The sequence below is a fragment of the Triturus cristatus genome, chromosome 6 (assembly GCF_964204655.1).
Source record: "Triturus cristatus chromosome 6, aTriCri1.1, whole genome shotgun sequence".
In the NCBI taxonomy this organism is placed as follows: Eukaryota; Metazoa; Chordata; class Amphibia; order Caudata; family Salamandridae; genus Triturus; species Triturus cristatus.
This window is the reverse complement of record NC_140589.1, coordinates 236,940,444-236,957,972: the sequence shown is the minus strand read 5'-3', so window position 1 is coordinate 236,957,972 and position 17,529 is coordinate 236,940,444. Positions and strand designations below refer to the sequence as shown.

Sequence of the window (17,529 nt, the reverse complement as noted above, 5' to 3'; positions counted from 1 at the left end):
CATAACATTCACTGAATAGCATTAGCCTTTCTTATGTTTCACCCTGAAATCCTGCCCTGCAGTTGGTCCGGCTTCTTTTTTAACCGAGACAGGCATAATATTGTGGAGCGGAGCCGGAGAGAGCTTCCCATTGACGCCCTGGCTGCGATTTGTTGCGCAGGTTGCATAAGTCTGGCCTTACAGCAGCGTTTCTGTCCCTACTGTTCCTACACCACGAGCTGGGTTATATATTTTAATTTCAATTGCATTTCGCACTCTTCACTTTTCTATCAAAATTAAACTTTATTTGCTTAAATCACAGACACCATACTAAAACAAGCGTTTGCAAAGTCAATAGGTTTTTTCATGGTTTATGTAAATAAAATGGCTGGGGTAGCTGCTGGGCAACTGCTTATATAAACAAGCATTTGCAATGCAATAGGTCTTGCATTTACGTGAGTTTCAGCTATTGACATGGCAAATAACAATGCCTGTTACTTTTAGTTTTAACAACATAAATAAAAAGCATTTATTTACAATGCCAATAGCTTAAACTCGTTCAGCTGTTGTTTCTCCCCTTACAATCCCAGCAACGCATGTTTGTGGAAGTAGCTTTCTTACATACTTTCTCAAGCGAGCCTTCTACATATAAGTGACCTAAAAATGTATGGCCAGTGTTACCCCATTTCTCATCTAAATGTATCAATGTCTGGCTTTTTGCCATCGCTCATATTTTTATTGCACCAAAGTACACTTAAATGCCCCAAAAAGGCATGTTTGCACATAATAAAATGGGGAAATAAACCATTCTCTTGTATTCACTCACTGTAAAATCATTGTCTTTCAAAACCATCATTCATTCAAAAACTTCTCACTCCTTCCAACACTGCAAGAACACTGCGCTCCACCAATCAGCAGCTAATCGCTGTGCCCAAAGTAAAACAAGCATTGGCATAGCCAATAGGTCTCGCCTTTGGGACCTTATAAGTTTTTAGCCATGCAACAGTTGATGTTATTGCAACAAGGATATTGTGCTGCATAACTAAATACTTATAAGGTCCCAAAAGCGAGACCTATTGGCTATGCCAATGCTAGTTTCATTTTGCAGTAAAACCGTTTAAACTTTTCAATGATGTAGAACTCAATCATTGAGTTGGGTCCTTATTACATTTGAAATTGTTTTACACTGCTAATTAGATGTTTGAGGTGGTACATTAACACATGGACACACTGCCACATGATAGATAAGTTTAACACGGTCTCCAATCTAGTAACCTGTGGAAAAACTGAGCGAGGCAAATCTTGGGGTGTCTAAATTTTGGGGTACAGGTTTGTTCCAACACCAGAGGTTTGAGCTCATGCTAATGTAGTCACTTATGATTATTTCTCCAGGTGGGTAGTCACCAAACCCAAATAATAATTGTGTTTAAAAATAGACCATCACTGCCTATAGCCAGGGCCACTGAAATTATGCGGCAGTGGAGGGCTAAATTATGTGGCAGCATGGAGTATATTATATGGCAAGAAAAGTAAAATTATGTGGCATATTTTTTTGATAGTATGGCTTGATTATTTTGTCAATTATAAACTTGTTAATACTGTTTGGCATTAGTTGCACTTTTTTAGAGCCAGTTTAACACTAAACTATACCAATAGGCAACAGAAAGGTGACCAGTCCAACTTTGCAAAGGGCATTTCACTGCGCTGCAACACGTGTCACTGAGTTTTTAATAATTTTTGAACCGTTTGAGCTAGAACCATTTTTTTGGTTCAAATCTGCAGAAGATGGATTATGTGGCAAATCTAAAAATATGCGAAAATCGCAGCAGCCGCACAATTGCATAATTCCAGTCGCCCTGCCTACAGCCTGCACATGGTGTAGGAAGCTCCTGTGTCGCTCCTGGGTGGATTCTATGGATACCCGCTAAAACATGCATAATGATTTCATTTAAAAAGCATTTCTTCTGACTCATCTCTTCCTACTATCACACGACTAGGCGCAGAAACGAAAATAAGATAAAAGCACCTCTCTGGACACTCACACATAACAAAATACATTCCACTCAAGCCAGGCTGCAATTCAAGATTCTTTTAACCCAACAGTCCTCCCACGCTGTACCATGCTACCTGTCTGCTACTTTCCTTCAACGCCTCGTCTGGGGTATGAGGAACCATTATATAAACATAATTACAATACACTACGTGCCATCTCCATCCAGCCTTAAGCCCAATAGCACTTTCCATGCAGATATTATTTATACCAACGGAAAAGTGAACCTATTAAGTCCAAGAATCACAAAAAACACAACTATCATGGCATGTGGAGAGGATGTTGTTTACGATTATAGCTATAGACTTTGGAACTGGAGAAACATGATCCTCTGATTCTAGACACATCACAATCCGGCTATGTTAAATAAAGAATTTGACCTAGTGTAACGTAATTAGCGCTCCAATGCCCAGGGCCGATTTAGCACAATATACACCTCTGGAAACTCCCACAAAAAAATTGGACCACCAATGTGTCTGTGCTGGTTCGTTGTAGCTCATCGGCAGATATCGATCTTTATCATTCGCAGGTTGCTTTCTTCTATCAAAATGCAAAGGCAATTCCCGGCGCTTCGGCAGACTCGTGTTCCCACGCTTTAGAGAACGGGGGCAGTTCAGCGCAACGCAGTGACAGCGCAAGTAGGATGATTCAACCGTCCTAATTTAGAATGGGGCGGTCATTTCCGGGTGAGTGGGTGTTATTTTCCGGGGAAGCTGGCCCGTGTGGGCGTGCCACTTTTTTAACCAATTGCAACCATTTTAGAGCGCAATACTGGTGCCCTAGGAGGTCGCTCAGTAGAATGTAGCTTTTCCATTGGTTGTTTGAGCCTTCAATTTTAAGAAGTACTTTTGGGGGTTGAAATCTAGGCGGAGGCTGTGGGCGGTAAAGACCATCCGCCGTTAGGGGTAAGGAACTATCTAATCGTTTTTTAGGGTTGTGAAGCACTGCTCTTTCGAATTATGATTATGATACGCACTGGTACTCTGTGTTATATGATCCATTCTTCTTATACCCTTGCTTTCTCCTATTCGAGCTATTGTATTGTATTTGTATTGTTATAGCGCTTGCTACCCAACAAGGCTTAGTGGCATAGCTGCCAGAAATGTGTGACATTGCCATAATTTCAGTGTAATTATGAGTGACATTTCAACAACTATGAGTGACACTTTCTTGCGAGCGAAATCAAGCAATGAAGGTGAGGGAAACATACACATATTCACAAATTACACCCATTTGAGCAACGAGAAACAGTGTCACCTTACTGTAACTGTTGTACTATGACACACACTGTATGAATGGCACCCACTGACTGCAGGCAGCTCCTGATCACACGCTGCCGCCTGATCACACGCTGCCTAGGAATTTAATCGACACACACACTCGGCCGCGGGTGGCTTAGTGCACTGCACATAGTACCCCCAGGGGCACCCCGCTTACCCCCCTCCCCCAAATTAGGTTACCCAAAGAAGACACAAGAAACAGTTGTAGTTGGGTAACAAATGCTGCAGGATTTATTACATAATTCCAGGATATGTAATAGGTGGGTTATCTTACGGGCGATCCAAGGGCAGGCGGCCATCTACTACACCTGCCCCGCCTGATGAGCCGGGCAGCACGGGAACGACCCGCGAGTGCTGCCCCCCCAAGTGAGTCTTTTTTCGATCACGTGCCGTTGAGATTCTACTCACACCCCCCCTCTCGGGGCGGAGCGTCGCATAGCAAACCCCCGGTTGTTCAGGCCCACAACCGCCCACAGGCCTAGCGGGGCGCCGACCGGCTTCCGGGACCTCTCTGGAGGCTCCTCGTTTTGGCTCAGGCACCACGTGGTGCCGCGCAGAGATACCCTTTGTACCGGCCTGCTTCCAGATCGCCCTGTAACTCCGCCTGCAACGAAAAGAAAAACATTAAAACGTTCAGCCAAAAACCCCACCCCACCACACCACGCCGGGTAAGCGGTAGGGAGGGTAAATAGGCGAGGTGGGCGACAAAGAGGTCGCCAGTGAGGGTGGGGGAAGGCTAAATAGCCTTCCCCTCACACCTGGGCCCGGAAGTGACGCGCCATTCGCGTCACTTCCGGCCCCTGACACGGAGGGGGGCACAGATCAGGAACCCTGCCCCCGCCCCCCCCCGAAGTATGGAGTGGGGAGGGGTGACCGGGGCCCCGGGGCCACTAAGGCGCCGACCGCCGAGTGGCCCCCTGCGGGGGCCGCGGTCAGCGGCATAGTACCCCCAGGGGCACCCCGCTTACCCCCCTCCCCCAAATTAGGTTACCCAAAGAAGACACAAGAAACAGTTGTAGTTGGGTAACAAATGCTGCAGGATTTATTACATAATTCCAGGATATGTAATAGGTGGGTTATCTTACGGGCGATCCAAGGGCAGGCGGCCATCTACTACACCTGCCCCGCCTGATGAGCCGGGCAGCACGGGAACGACCCGCGAGTGCTGCCCCCCCAAGTGAGTCTTTTTTCGATCACGTGCCGTTGAGATTCTACTCACACCCCCCCTCTCGGGGCGGAGCGTCGCATAGCAAACCCCCGGTTGTTCAGGCCCACAACCGCCCACAGGCCTAGCGGGGCGCCGACCGGCTTCCGGGACCTCTCTGGAGGCTCCTCGTTTTGGCTCAGGCACCACGTGGTGCCGCGCAGAGGTACCCTTTGTACCGGCCTGCTTCCAGATCGCCCTGTAACTCCGCCACAGCCCTGGAGGCGGCTAACCGTCGCAGCCAGGGCCCCCCACCAACCTAGCTCTTTACCTGCACCCTCTATTCACCAATGTTTCGCTCAAATCCAATAAAAACAGGTCCATGCCTATTTGGGAGAGGTGTACTCCATCCAAGTCGAAGTACCCCTTTACGTTCCCCCGAATCATCTCATGTCGAATAAAGCCCAAACCCCTTTGGGCTGTGAACTTACGCATTGCTCCATTAATGCGCCTCCTGGAGTGCTCAACCGCTTCTAAGGATTTAGCTCCCCGCCAGGACCTGCGGGGGATGATCTCTGACCACACGATCTCACACTCGCCCAGACGTTTGCAGATTTCCCCTAAGTCTCTTTTCATGGCTAATAACAGCAATCGTCTCCCCAGGGTAACAAGGTCGTTACCGCCCAGGTGTATCACCAACAGGTGGGGCAAGGTGGACCCGTGTGCTCTTAGTCTCTGCTCGATCCTATTCCTGAGTTCGAACCATCTCATCCCCGGCACCCCCATCCATTCCACTTTGGTCTGAGGGAAGTGTCGCATCCAATTTCGGTGCAATGCCCATTGGGCCGCCCGGGCGACAAATGAATGCCCGATCACCCACACCACTCGTCCTAATAAAAGAGGAGACATGGTGTACACACAAGTTATTTAATCAGAAAGGGTGATTTCAACGATACACACCATAAATCACAACACATTACCAAAAGCTGCCTCACGGGCGAACATAAACCTTATAGCAGTCAGATTCCCAACGCCCCAGTTTCTTCACCTGAGCGGCCTCTAAACCCGCCAGGTGAGCGGCGGTGGCAGCGCCGATGCGGAAGGAGTGGCTGGAATACCTTCTGTCCGGCCGGGCGAGCCCCGCCCTGGCTAAACTAGCCCTGATTACCTGCTCGAACTGGTATCTCGTTACAGGGGTACCATTTGAATGTAACAGAAGATAACCAGGGCCAGGCGGTCTGTGCTCCAACAACGCCTTTACCCATTGTACTGGGCAGAACCTGGGATCACCTAGGGGCTGGAGAACCACCCTGATCCCCCGCCCCGCCTGATCAGTCTTGGACTTGCGTAACAGAATGGTCAATGCCCCGGAGATAGACACATCTGAAATTGCCAGCGCATCCCCTGAACAGTCGACCTTGGACCTAGCCACTAACTCACTGACTCTGAAAGCCCCGAAGAATGCTAAGCAGAATGTGGCTGAAAACAGCGTGGCCTCGTAATGAGAGTAGGTGACTAACTCGAGAGCCCCTAGCATGCCTTTCAGGATTTCAAAATCAATGGGCGCTCGATTATCAGGGGCCCTGGGCTCCTCCCTAGCCCAACCCTTCAAGGCGGCCCGTATGGGATAGGAGTTAGTGGGATCCGCCCCGCCAGACAACCTAGTGTCGTGGCTTACGGCTGCCAAGTGACTGCCCACCCATGAACGGCTCTTCCCTTGTCCCCTCGCCCACACCAGAAATGCTCGGACTTGGGACACCATCGCAGCCCCTGAAGTACCCAGTGCTACAGAAGTTGCTCTGAATGTTGCCATGTGGGCGCTGTAACGCTTTCTGGTACCTGGGGCCAGAGCTCTTTCTCCCATCGCTTTCAGGCTCAGTCCCACTGCAGGATCCTCCATAGATGGTCCGGGAATGGGGTCATCTGTGCTCTCGCCCGCGGCCAGGCCTCCCTGAATCGGAGCCACTGAAAACGAGAAAGAGCGTCAGCTGCCACATTCTGAATCCCCTCAATGTGCCTGGCTTTAAACTCCACATTGATGCGCAGGCAAGCCCGGACCAACTCCCTTAGTAAGCACAGCACCAGCCGGCACCTGGCGGACTGGTTGTTAATTGCCTGAACGACCGCCATGTTATCAGACCAGAACACCACCTTTCTGTCTGACAATGCCGCCGGCCATAGGTGTAATGCAACAACAATCGGGAAGAGCTCCAACACCGTAATATTTTTGGTGATCCTACGCCTGCGCCAAACATTGGGCCATCCCTGCGCGCACCATTCTTCGCCCAGGATAGCCCCAAAACCTTCCCTGCCTGAGGCATCTGTGAAAAGACAAAGTTCCTGACTATCAATCCAGGGCTGCTTCCAAATCACCGTCCCGTTAAAGCAGGCGAGGAATTCGCTCCATACCACCAGATCCTGCTTCAGCCCTGTCCCCAGCTTGACCCAGTGATGTTTCTTTTTTATACCAGCAGTCGCCCTAGCTAGCCTGCGTGCAAAGACCCTCCCCATGGGTATGACCTTTAGCGCAAAATTCAGGGTCCCTAGCAGGCATTGGATTTCGCCTAGAGTAGCCTTGTCCCTACCCAGTAGATCGCAGATCTCCTGACGCAAGGCCTGTACCTTATCCGCAGGGAGTCGGGACACGCCCTTTACCGTGTCCAACTCGATGCCCAAGAATACCAAAACCTGCGCCGGACCCTCGGTCTTACCAGGAGCTAAAGGTACGCCCAAGTGTCCTGCCAATTCCGTGAAACATTGCAGTGCCCGCGCACATTCTTGCGAGTCAGCTCCCCCGATGAACAGGAAATCATCCAGGTAGTGGGTCACTCCCTCAATGCCATACCTGTTTGTTAAGGCCCACTGTAGGAAGGAGCTGAACGCCTCAAAGTACGCACAAGACACCGAGCATCCCATGGGCATACACCTATCATAAAAGACCTGGTCCCCCCACTTGAAGCCCAGAAGGTGTTGGCTGTCCGGGTGTACTGGCAAGAGCCGGAAGGCCGATTCGATATCAGACTTGGCCAACCAGGCTCCCTTCCCTGCCCTCCTGATCATGTCGACTGCCAGGTCTAGGGAGCAGTAAGACACTGAGCATTGACCCTCGTCCAACCAGGAATTCACGGAATCCCCTTCTGGGTGTGATAGGTTGTGGATAAGTCGGAAAGCCCCTGGCTCCTTTTTTGGTACCACCCCCAGGGGAGAAATCACAAAGTGGGGCATGGGGGGTGAGGAAAATGGGCCCGCCACCCTGCCCAAAGATACCTCCTTCGCTATTTTATCCCGCACTACCTCCGGGTGTTCCCTAGCTGATTTCTGATTTTCCGCATCCCTGCTCACTAAGGGGCCTTGATAAGGAATGCGGAAACCGTCTAAGAAACCCTCAGAAATGATGGACCCTTCCTTGCCAGTGTAACCGCGGAGTGCGCTGAGGAGGTTCTTTACGCAGATGGGAGAGGGCCCTTTTACATGATCGTGGGGGGCTAGGACATGCGCGCTGGCAGCTGTGTACGCAGGGGGCCAAAGCGCAGGAGGGAGGAAACCCCCCGGGCTACTTGCTTGATGAAGGCTTGTGGGGGGAGTCGCGCTTGGAGCATGCGGTAGCGGCATGGGGTGCCCCGCACACGCTGCAGTTGTGGGAGAAACGGCATGATTTGTCCCAGGAGCAGAACCCTGCATTGAAGAGCCTGCAAGTTCCAGAAGACCGTGCCCGAAAGCCAGGCCTGCGACCCCCCCCACGCCCGCCCCGAAAGGACTTCCTGCTCTCCCATTTCTTCTCCTTTTTATCCTCTTTCTCTTTGCTCTTTACACCGTTCTCTGTACCTGACTTCGCCGTAGACCCCTCAGTATGCTTGCCCATGTGTTTTACCCATAAACGGACCTCCAACTGGTCCCATTCAAGATCTGGGCAGATTGCTCTCTGTCTGCGGAAGTCACAGTCGTAGTGGTACCATCCCATGCCCCCACCCTTAGCAGCCTCTTCAGTAATCACGCTTGCATAGTGGAAGAGACCAGGCCCTTCATCTGGGAATTTCTCCACTATTACTGCTGCAAAAATGGCAAAGGCCTGGCCCCAAGTCACAATATTTTTGGTGGGATATACATGGTACCGCACCCGCTTGTCCTCTTCCTTGTTGCCCATCCTCCTGGTATCTACTCCCTCCGCCCCATGCATGAGAAGGGTGAAGATATCAATAAATTCCCTGCGCCAAATCCCTTCTTTGGCCACTAGAGGGACCATCCAAGCGAGTGAACAGCGGCCCGATACTAGCGGGGCCGTGGTAACTAGGGGCTTAGGTGCTACTGCTAGCGTCGGTGCCGGCGTCGGTACCACTATTACTGCAGTATCGACCGCACTTGCCGCGCTCTCGGCCACAGCAGCAGCTGGGGGTGTGGGCCGCGGAGGAGGTTCCAACGCAGCCGGCGGCTGACACCACACCTGCGTGAAGCCCCCCGGCGCCGGGAGGACAGTCGGCGGCGGTGGGGCGGGCGGACCAACCCCTAGGGGTGACCTGGCAAGCAGCAGACCGGCTCTGACCTCAGCCATGAAGTCTTTTAAAGTGTCTGAAAGCTTACCCACATCCTCTGCTGAGGCAAATGTCGCCTGGGGCGGGCCAGGCAGTCCGTTGAGCGCCCCCGTCCCCAAACTAACCGCCGCCTGGGGGGGCGCTGAGGCCCTGTGAGGAGGGGCCGCTCTATTCCGAGCCGGTGGTTGTTCAACCGGAAAGTCTTTGCTCGTGGGGCGGCGGATTCTTTTCGACCGTGACGGGCCCGCAACCTCCCCTACATCCTTATCCGTAGCTGGACCGTCCATCGCTATCCCAGAATCTGGGGGGGTACTGGCTTTCAACAGTTCCGTCGCCCAAGCTAAACCCTTGGCCCTCGTCAGCTCCAAGAAAGCGGCAATCCGTGATTCCTCCGAATTGTCCGGCACGGACTCCTCAACCTGTGTCCCTGGTGTGAAAAGGGGGGGGGATAATCCTTGGCTGTCCATCACTTAGCAGTTGTTCTCTCTTATCTGCAATTGGGAAAGAGAGAAAGTTAACCGCCTATTCACCCCCTTTGAGGTTAGTTCTTCGCTCCTGAGCGCCACACGCTACTCCGAGAGGTACCCCCATCCCCCAACTGCCCGTACTTACTCCCGTCTGAGCCCTGAATACGGATGGTATTTGTCTCACGTCTCTCTGTCGCCACTTAATAATCCTCCGGTCCGTGAAAGCGGACGAATGTACTGCAAGAGAAACCAGCATAAGCGCAAGAAATGCAAACACGAAAAAAGGCGTGGCTGTACCGCAAGATAAAGGGTGGGGGGGGGGTGATTGGAGGGGGGGGGGGAGGACACAGGTGCTCATACACATCACGTTTCACCATGCACACCCTGTTTGCGTCTGCCCTCAGCAAGCAACATGGTACTCGCTTGCGCCCCACCCCCACACTACCTTCCACACTACAATCTTGCCTTTATTGTAGCATGCCTACAAATTATTGGCACACTTTACATTACATATTCAGGCACGGGGGACCAACTCACTGTCCTCACCAAAATTAATTGTACAAGAATTTGAAATTGTGCCAACTTATGACACTTTGACCGCGTTCGCGGGACTCGAACCCTTGTCCTGTGAAAACCTTTATAACCACAGGTACAAGACTTACCATTGAGCTATCGCTCCTGGTAGTACCCGCGCTGCCCAAAAGGGGAGACGCGACCACAAAGCGCAGCCCGCCTCCCCGACCCAGGATGATCGTTACCAATTCCGGGCCACTACAACGCAACTCCGCGATCCCCCTCCACTGCTCAGGCCACTCTCGGACGCCATGCATAGCCCCCTGGATCGGCCCCTTGCTACTATCTACCCGCAAACTCTCGGGCAATGCGGATTGAGGGCGGCTACCCGCTCCCTGCTGGGACACCCGAACCAGCCTACTGTGGGACCGGGCCTTCGCTATGCTTGCTGGGTGCCGTCCCCCCCCCCCCCAGACCCCACCAAACAAACCAAACAGGGCCGAGCCAGGCCACAGAGGAATACATTGCCCATTTCATGTGGCGCGAACCGTGTGTAATCAGCGCTTACATGTGGGCACCGCATTTACATTGCACAGTCAGGGGTAGTAACCGATTTGGCCCAGTCAGGCCCGGGGAGATACTTGATTCAGCCCGAAGACCCGGAGCGGGCGCAACACCTTGTACGTGCCGGCCCCGAGAGGTAATACTCGTTTAGCCCCAGAATCCCCGGGGCCGACGTGACACCTCGCAAAATCAAGCCCGGGAGATAAAACGTTTGCCCAGAATCGCCGGTGCAGACGCCACCTGGGGGGCCCAGTAAAGGACGGCGCCACGGCCGCGAGGCACGCAACCTTCCTCGTCGACAGCGCACTATTATGCCCCGGAAAACGAAGCCTGCTGCCCGCCCCCTGCACCCTAGGCGGCCGCGCAAGCAGCGTGAGGGGGGGTGGAGGATGACTTCCCTAAAATCAATAAAGGACTATATGGGAATCGGACCTGTCACCAGCAGGCCACATTACCATGGAGCCCGCGTGCTCCGACCACCGCGAGGCACGCAACCTTCCTCGGCGACAGATTCGGCGACTGATTTGGCCGGGGTCACAGCACGAACTCGACCCGAAGGCCATGGAGCTCTATACCTGATCCCGGTACTTACATACAAATTCGGGCACGGGGCGATTAAAGGATTTGCCCAGAGCCCCTGCGCAAACTCGCCCGAAGGACTTGGGCGCTGCACCGAGCACCGTAACTACATACCCACGCGGGCACTGGGAGACTAAGTGATTTGACCCGGTTCCCAGCGCAAGCTCGACCCGAAGGTATAGGAGCGCGTAGCACCGCATTAACCTGCATACATCGGCCCGGGGAGATTTAAATGATCACCCCGAATTCGCACCGCCTTTACATACAAATAGGCACTGGGGGATTGAGTTATATATCCCGCGTCACAAAAGCGACCGCGGCCCCGAGACGCGCTGCAGGGCCACCCTGGGAACACCAAACCATTTGGGAGTGCGGACCTGCAATATACTTTCGCTCTTACGCATAATCCTTCCTCTAGCGCGAGACTAAGCCCCACACCCAAGATGGCGGCCCGTATGCCGATGGACGCCGGGTAGCCGGCACGGTTGCGTCCCCACCTGCGCTAACCAACAGTGGCAGCGGGAAACACGACAAACACAGCATTTCCTCAACGATCGCACGCTCTTGAAGCGAAAACTACCCGAGCCTTGCTCTGTGCACGCTCCCCCCCCCCGCCCGTGGTACTCCGACCACAGGGCCCCGTATCCTGGTACTGCCCAGGGACAGGGCCGGGGCGAGAGGGCAAGACGGCAACTCACCGAGTATTCCGCAGTTCCAGCACGATAGGCGACGGCGACGACGATCCCCGCGAGACGGCTCGGCGTCCGATAAATAGGCGAGGTGGGCGACAAAGAGGTCGCCAGTGAGGGTGGGGGAAGGCTAAATAGCCTTCCCCTCACACCTGGGCCCGGAAGTGACGCGCCATTCGCGTCACTTCCGGCCCCTGACACGGAGGGGGGCACAGATCAGGAACCCTGCCCCCGCCCCCCCCGAAGTATGGAGTGGGGAGGGGTGACCGGGGCCCCGGGGCCACTAAGGCGCCGACCGCCGAGTGGCCCCCTGCGGGGGCCGCGGTCAGCGGCACTGTCTCAACATTTATTTCAACTTGTGAGAAATTTGCACGCCATCTTTCTCTGTGCCTTGCGGCGTCTGGCTGCACTATTTTCCATTAGGCTGACAGCGAGACACACGGTGCAAAGACATGTTAAAGTTACTGTAAGATTGACGTGACTGGCAACTGTAGCCATCTAATACAACTGGCCAATTAACCTTGGACCAGGGTTAATTGGCTAGTTGTACTAGATGGCTACAGTTTCTGGGTAAGGCCTGCTTTAGATAAGGTTTTTCTTTAATGCCACATAAGAATTTATGATATAGTGTGCATATGGGATATTCCAAATCTTTTCAAAGTTTGCTTCGAAATAGCATGTTTAATAGCATTATACGAATGCATTGTTGCTAATGTTTCAAGGTCTACCTTCAGTTCATTGAGAGAGATTGTTAAACATGTTGACCATGGATTGTTTGAGGCCCTAAACACCTTGAAAGGGGCTCTCTTTAAGGTCCCAGAATTCACTACAGCCAGTGAGTGGTAGTACTTAATGAATTATACCTTGCTGTCACTTGAAGTTGCCAAAAAGTACGCCTCCAGTAATTAGGCTTCAAAATTGCACCTCGGAGGATATAGGCGCAGAATGAATGTTATTTTGTGTTAGGGTGGCACATGAAAGGATACATTCACGCAACCTTTCAAAACTATGGCAAATCTTACTTACAGTCCTCAACTTTATTTGTGTAGGCTCTAGCACTGACAGAAGTACAGACGTTTAAGTGCAAGTATCATGTAACCCTACACCGCATAAACACAAACAGCCAAAATCAGACTCTCCTTACATGCTGACGCTTCATCCAGGAAAAGCATCACAAACCATTTTTAAACAATTTCTATATGGACGCACGAACTGTAAACAATAACAGGCCCCCTACTGCTGGAGAAAGCGCTTTGCCGTAATTACTGTGCAGCCCAAGCATTGTGAAGAGATTAGGAAATACTAAAAACGCATGGGCCAAAGGCAGCACTAATGAGAAACCACAAAAAAGGACCAGACGCTTTCAAGAAGAACAAATAATAATTAAAAAGTTGGTCAAAATGTAGCCCTTTTGCACATTTAGAGAAGGATGTTGTTTCGAAAGGGGGTTAAACAGGGGGGGGGGGGTCTTTATTTCCTAAATTGTAATCGGGTCGATGGAGATGAATATTTAATGTAAGCCTAACCTGCACAATTATTGGATTCCAACTCTGGTGCCTCACAATATTGTCCCCAATTCTATAATTTACGGACGGATTCCACTGTCTGTCAGCTGAGTAGTCCGAGCCAGCGGAGTCTGCCTCAGCATCAAACAAGAACCTCCCGTGTCTGCCACAAGTGAGGGCTGCTGGGAAATGGAAACATACAAACATGCCTTTAGTGCTTAGAGTCAAATAGCGCTACTTTTTAGGTTTCGCGCCTAGCGTTGCACTGCGAAGCGAGACATTTAGTAGGTGAAAACGGGGTTTCAGCACTGGCCTAGGAATCGCACATGCTCGTGCGTGTGCGATTCCTTTTGTGCTACCTCATTGGCCTTTTCGTGCGTCTTTTTATTAAAGACTGCACGCAATTGGCCAAAGGCGGGCGCATTGCTCCGCCCATGGCCTATTGGTTTCCATTACGCACTTGGTGCGCATAATAGACACCAATAGGCCATGTGGTTTCAATTATCGTGCCCAGACACTGGTGTGATAATTGAAATCGCATGCTTCTTTGTTTTCCCTATCGCGTTCATTTTCGCGATTGTTTTCCTTGTTTCCTTTCCCCTCACACATATTGCAGTCCACGCCCTTTTCTAAATCAAACAAAAAAATGCTACCCACGTCCAGTCATCAGCGCATGCAGGTTTGGTGCTGCATATGCGTCCTTTCGCCCTATTAAATGATGCAGCAAGAGGCTGTGTAATTAAACCTTTTACATGGTATTCCCCCTTAAACATCCATTCACCAGGGTGGTGCATGCGCCTCGCTGTTTGTGGCCTGGTGGCTTGCTTCCAGCCAGAGAGACAGGTAGTGACCTCACTGTCTTCATACATGGTCTGTGGGGTCCGTGTCAGCTGCTTTCACCTTAGAAACGATGCTTTAGAGGCTGCTGTGTGGAGCCGAGCAGAGGTGTGTTAACACAAAATCCACACCGCTGCACCTTACGGAGGTCACGAGTCACCTGGACCAGCACTAGGGGTCACTAACCGCTGGGGTCACTGACAGGAAACGGTACTCTACACTACCTCGCCCTCTCTAAACGAAGTGCTTCAAAGCACTCCCGCTGCTCTGAGTGTGTTCAGCCGCAGCGCCACTTGTGCACAGTGCACTTGTGGTATTCTCTAGTGGCGGAGACCCCCCCCCCCCACACACAGACACAACGGGCGATATTTACTCCCGCAGTGTCTGATTGAATGTGTTGTGTCCGTATTTTGTTTTGGTTTCACACACACATATCAGGCAGCCTTTGTGAAAATAGTGTGATTCTGTGTGCGTGTGTGTGTGTTACTAACTCCCAAGCTTGACTTTAGAGGTTAAATTGAACACTATCTCCTTGCTAATTGGGGATCTCGAGCATGAGATACCATCTCTGTAGCTCCTTGGCTAAGAGTTTACCCAGTGTAGGCTGCGCAGCGCTATTGGTCACTGGACATAAGATGGCCGTTTCAAGGGGTCTAATTTGATGTGCCGTTACTCTTGGGAGGTTATGTGAGTGTGAACTGCTATGGTAGCTCTGCAAACTCGTTCATTACGGCTGCCCCATAAAACGAAAAATACCGCTCGTTAAAAATAACCAAGGTCAATGTGCGCCAATGTACGCTTTTGCGCAGAGGGGGCGGGGCCGTTCGTAAAATACATTTGGAAAACCCCTGCTATCAGCTACTCGAGTAAGCAATCTCTGCCTTAGATGATGCTCTGTCAGGGCGTGGGCCCTGAATGTAGTCGCCGAATGGCTATTAAATTATAAACATTATTTGCTGCGTGAAAGCCATATTGTAGCGTGATCTACATACTACACAAAAAAGGTGTTATTTTGGCTGACTTGTTTTCCTCTAAATTGTAATACCTTGGTATCATTAATGTAATATATTATCTTCGTTTCTTTTGCGCCTGAGGTTCGGTACTTTTAGGGATTTCGAAAACTGAGTAAAAGCACAGCACTAATTCGCTCTAAATTGTCTACTCCAAACAATAAGACAGAATATTTTCAATTGTAAGAGGGCGTTTTTAAAACGCATTACGGCTAGTTTGTCCAAACCCCTGCCTGCTTTCCAGGACTTTAAATTTAGACAGTCTGCATTAAACAACAGAAAACACAGAGTACTCTTTCTGTGGCATTTGCAAGCTTAATAATAACAAGCATTGGCATAGCCAATAGGTCTCGCCTTTGGGACCTTATAAGTGTTTAGCCATGCAACAGTTGATGTTGTTGCACCAAGGATATTGTGCTGCATAACTAAATACTTATAAGGTCCCAAAAGCGAGACCTTTTGGCTATGCAAATGCTTGTTCATTTATTGTTTACAAATTCATAAGTTCGGTTCTACATATTTGATTTGTGTCATTCTGGTCTTATTTTACTCCTAGAAACATAATCCATTTTTCTAGACCTGTGTGGAGTGTTTTTGTGGTGTGTTCATTGTTGCTGTGTGTGTGTGTGTTGCACGAATACTTTGGACATTGCCTCTTTAGATGGGCCTGACTTTTGTTTGCCGGGCTGCCAGGGGGTGAGCAAAGGTTATTTTGGAATGTGTATCTAGCTTGCCCTGCTTATGATTGGGGTCCCTACTTGGACGGGGTGAGTGCCTCTGCCAACTGGAGGATCCTGATCTGCATCCCTGCCCCTTATTTTTCCCCCCACCACTCTCGATGCACCATAGAACTTGTTTTCTAAGTTTTGTAATGGTCTACTTACTGATGTAATTATGTAACAAGGTTTTTTTTTCTCTATGCAATTATTTGTTCTTGTAACTGATGTAGCGTTTGTAACAATGCTAACCTCATGTAAAGCGCTCTGCTACCTCCGGGTTTAGCCAGCGCTATATAAAACTCTTCAAATAATACAATTAATAAATAATGTCTTGTTCCTGGGACGACGTCAGCGTCCAGAGCAACACAACATCTTCGGAAGACAGCTCAGCGGGTTAGTGTGCCTGCTGTGAGACTGGTGTGAAGTTTGCCTGCTACTCTTTCAGAACCTGTTGGCCTCTGGGTCGGTCAGTCACTCTGTCTCTCCGAGTCCCCGCTAGTCACAGGGGCTGGCAAGTTACGTGAACGCGGGTACGCCAGGGGTTTCATTAAATTGCGGCGCTGCCTGCGCACCGCAGATCGAAGAGTCAGCACAGACTGTGCACCCGGCGAGGAGCACTCGACTGACTCAGATTGAGTGCCCCGCCGTTCTGCCTACTTCAGACCTCTTCCTGCGGACGTGATGGCACTGGGGCGCCCTGGTGTGCCACAGTGACTCACAGCCAGTAGCATCGACTACTCAGAGGGCAGGACCCCCCCCCCCCCTCGGTAATTGGCAGCAATGAGAGAGAGAGAGAGAGTGTGTGTATGTGTCGTGCCAGCCAGGCACGACAGGCTGGGCAGATTTGTTACAATGTAGCGCTCTCTACCACTCCAGAGCTGAGAGCAGATGGATCTTGAACTATTTATTGAACTCAGCCCAGCAAGCAGCTGTTGGCAGCACGTCTGTCGGAGCGGCAGAGCCAGTGCACAGGCGCCGCTGGCGACGCGCGCTGGCAAGTGGCAAAATGCGTGACAATGCATTTCAGTGCAGTGATGCAGAACACCGCGCTGAAATGCGTGAGCGTCACACCAGATGCGTGATACTCGGCGGGACTGTAGTGGTGGATTAGTATTGTGAAATTTGAGTTCATTTGAATGGTGGGCATGTGAGTCTGTTAGATTAAAAAGCAAAATGGGGGGGGGATAGAAGAGGGAAGAGTCTAGAAAGTGTTTGTTGGGAGATCATAGTAAGATGAGGTTTGGAAATGAGTAAGAAGAGATGGACGAGGGACGAATCTCCAAAAATGGATTAGGGAGATCATAGTTGTAAAATGAGTTTTTGGCTGAGCCACAGGAGGGATAGGCGAGGGAAGAATTTAGAAGGGTTGTTTAGTATATCATAGTATTAAAATGAGGTTTGGGGTGATCAAAGGAGGGATAGATGTAGGAAGAACATCAGATCCAGCTACATTCTCTGTGTATTAACCCAGTAGAACTCTCCAGAAGGCTGATCACACTAACATTTCCTATACATGTGTGCATCTTGATCCTTGCACAGGAACAAACTGTGGCTCTGTACAGAAAAAACATTGTCACAGGCGTGTTGTGTTGTTCCACTAATGTTATAAATCAGTTGCCTTTTCAGCTGCCTCCTTAGCCAACTTCTTTCTGCTACTTTCTAGT

At 50.8% G+C, this 17,529-nt stretch overlaps 1 protein-coding gene across 2 annotated transcripts in view; it reads left to right on the top strand.

Moving 5' to 3' along the window:
* The first annotated feature begins 2,822 nt into the window (after positions 1–2,822).
* The window catches only part of UBXN2A (UBX domain protein 2A), a 97,294-nt gene continuing 82,587 nt past the window's right edge, over positions 2,823–17,529 (top strand). Inside the window, exon 1 of one of the 2 annotated variants that reach the window (XM_085610603.1) lies at positions 2,823–2,934. The gene's annotated coding sequence lies outside the window, so the exon portion shown is untranslated. The remainder of the gene's footprint in view (positions 2,935–17,529) is intronic. The other variant, XM_085610604.1, reaches the window with a different exon arrangement.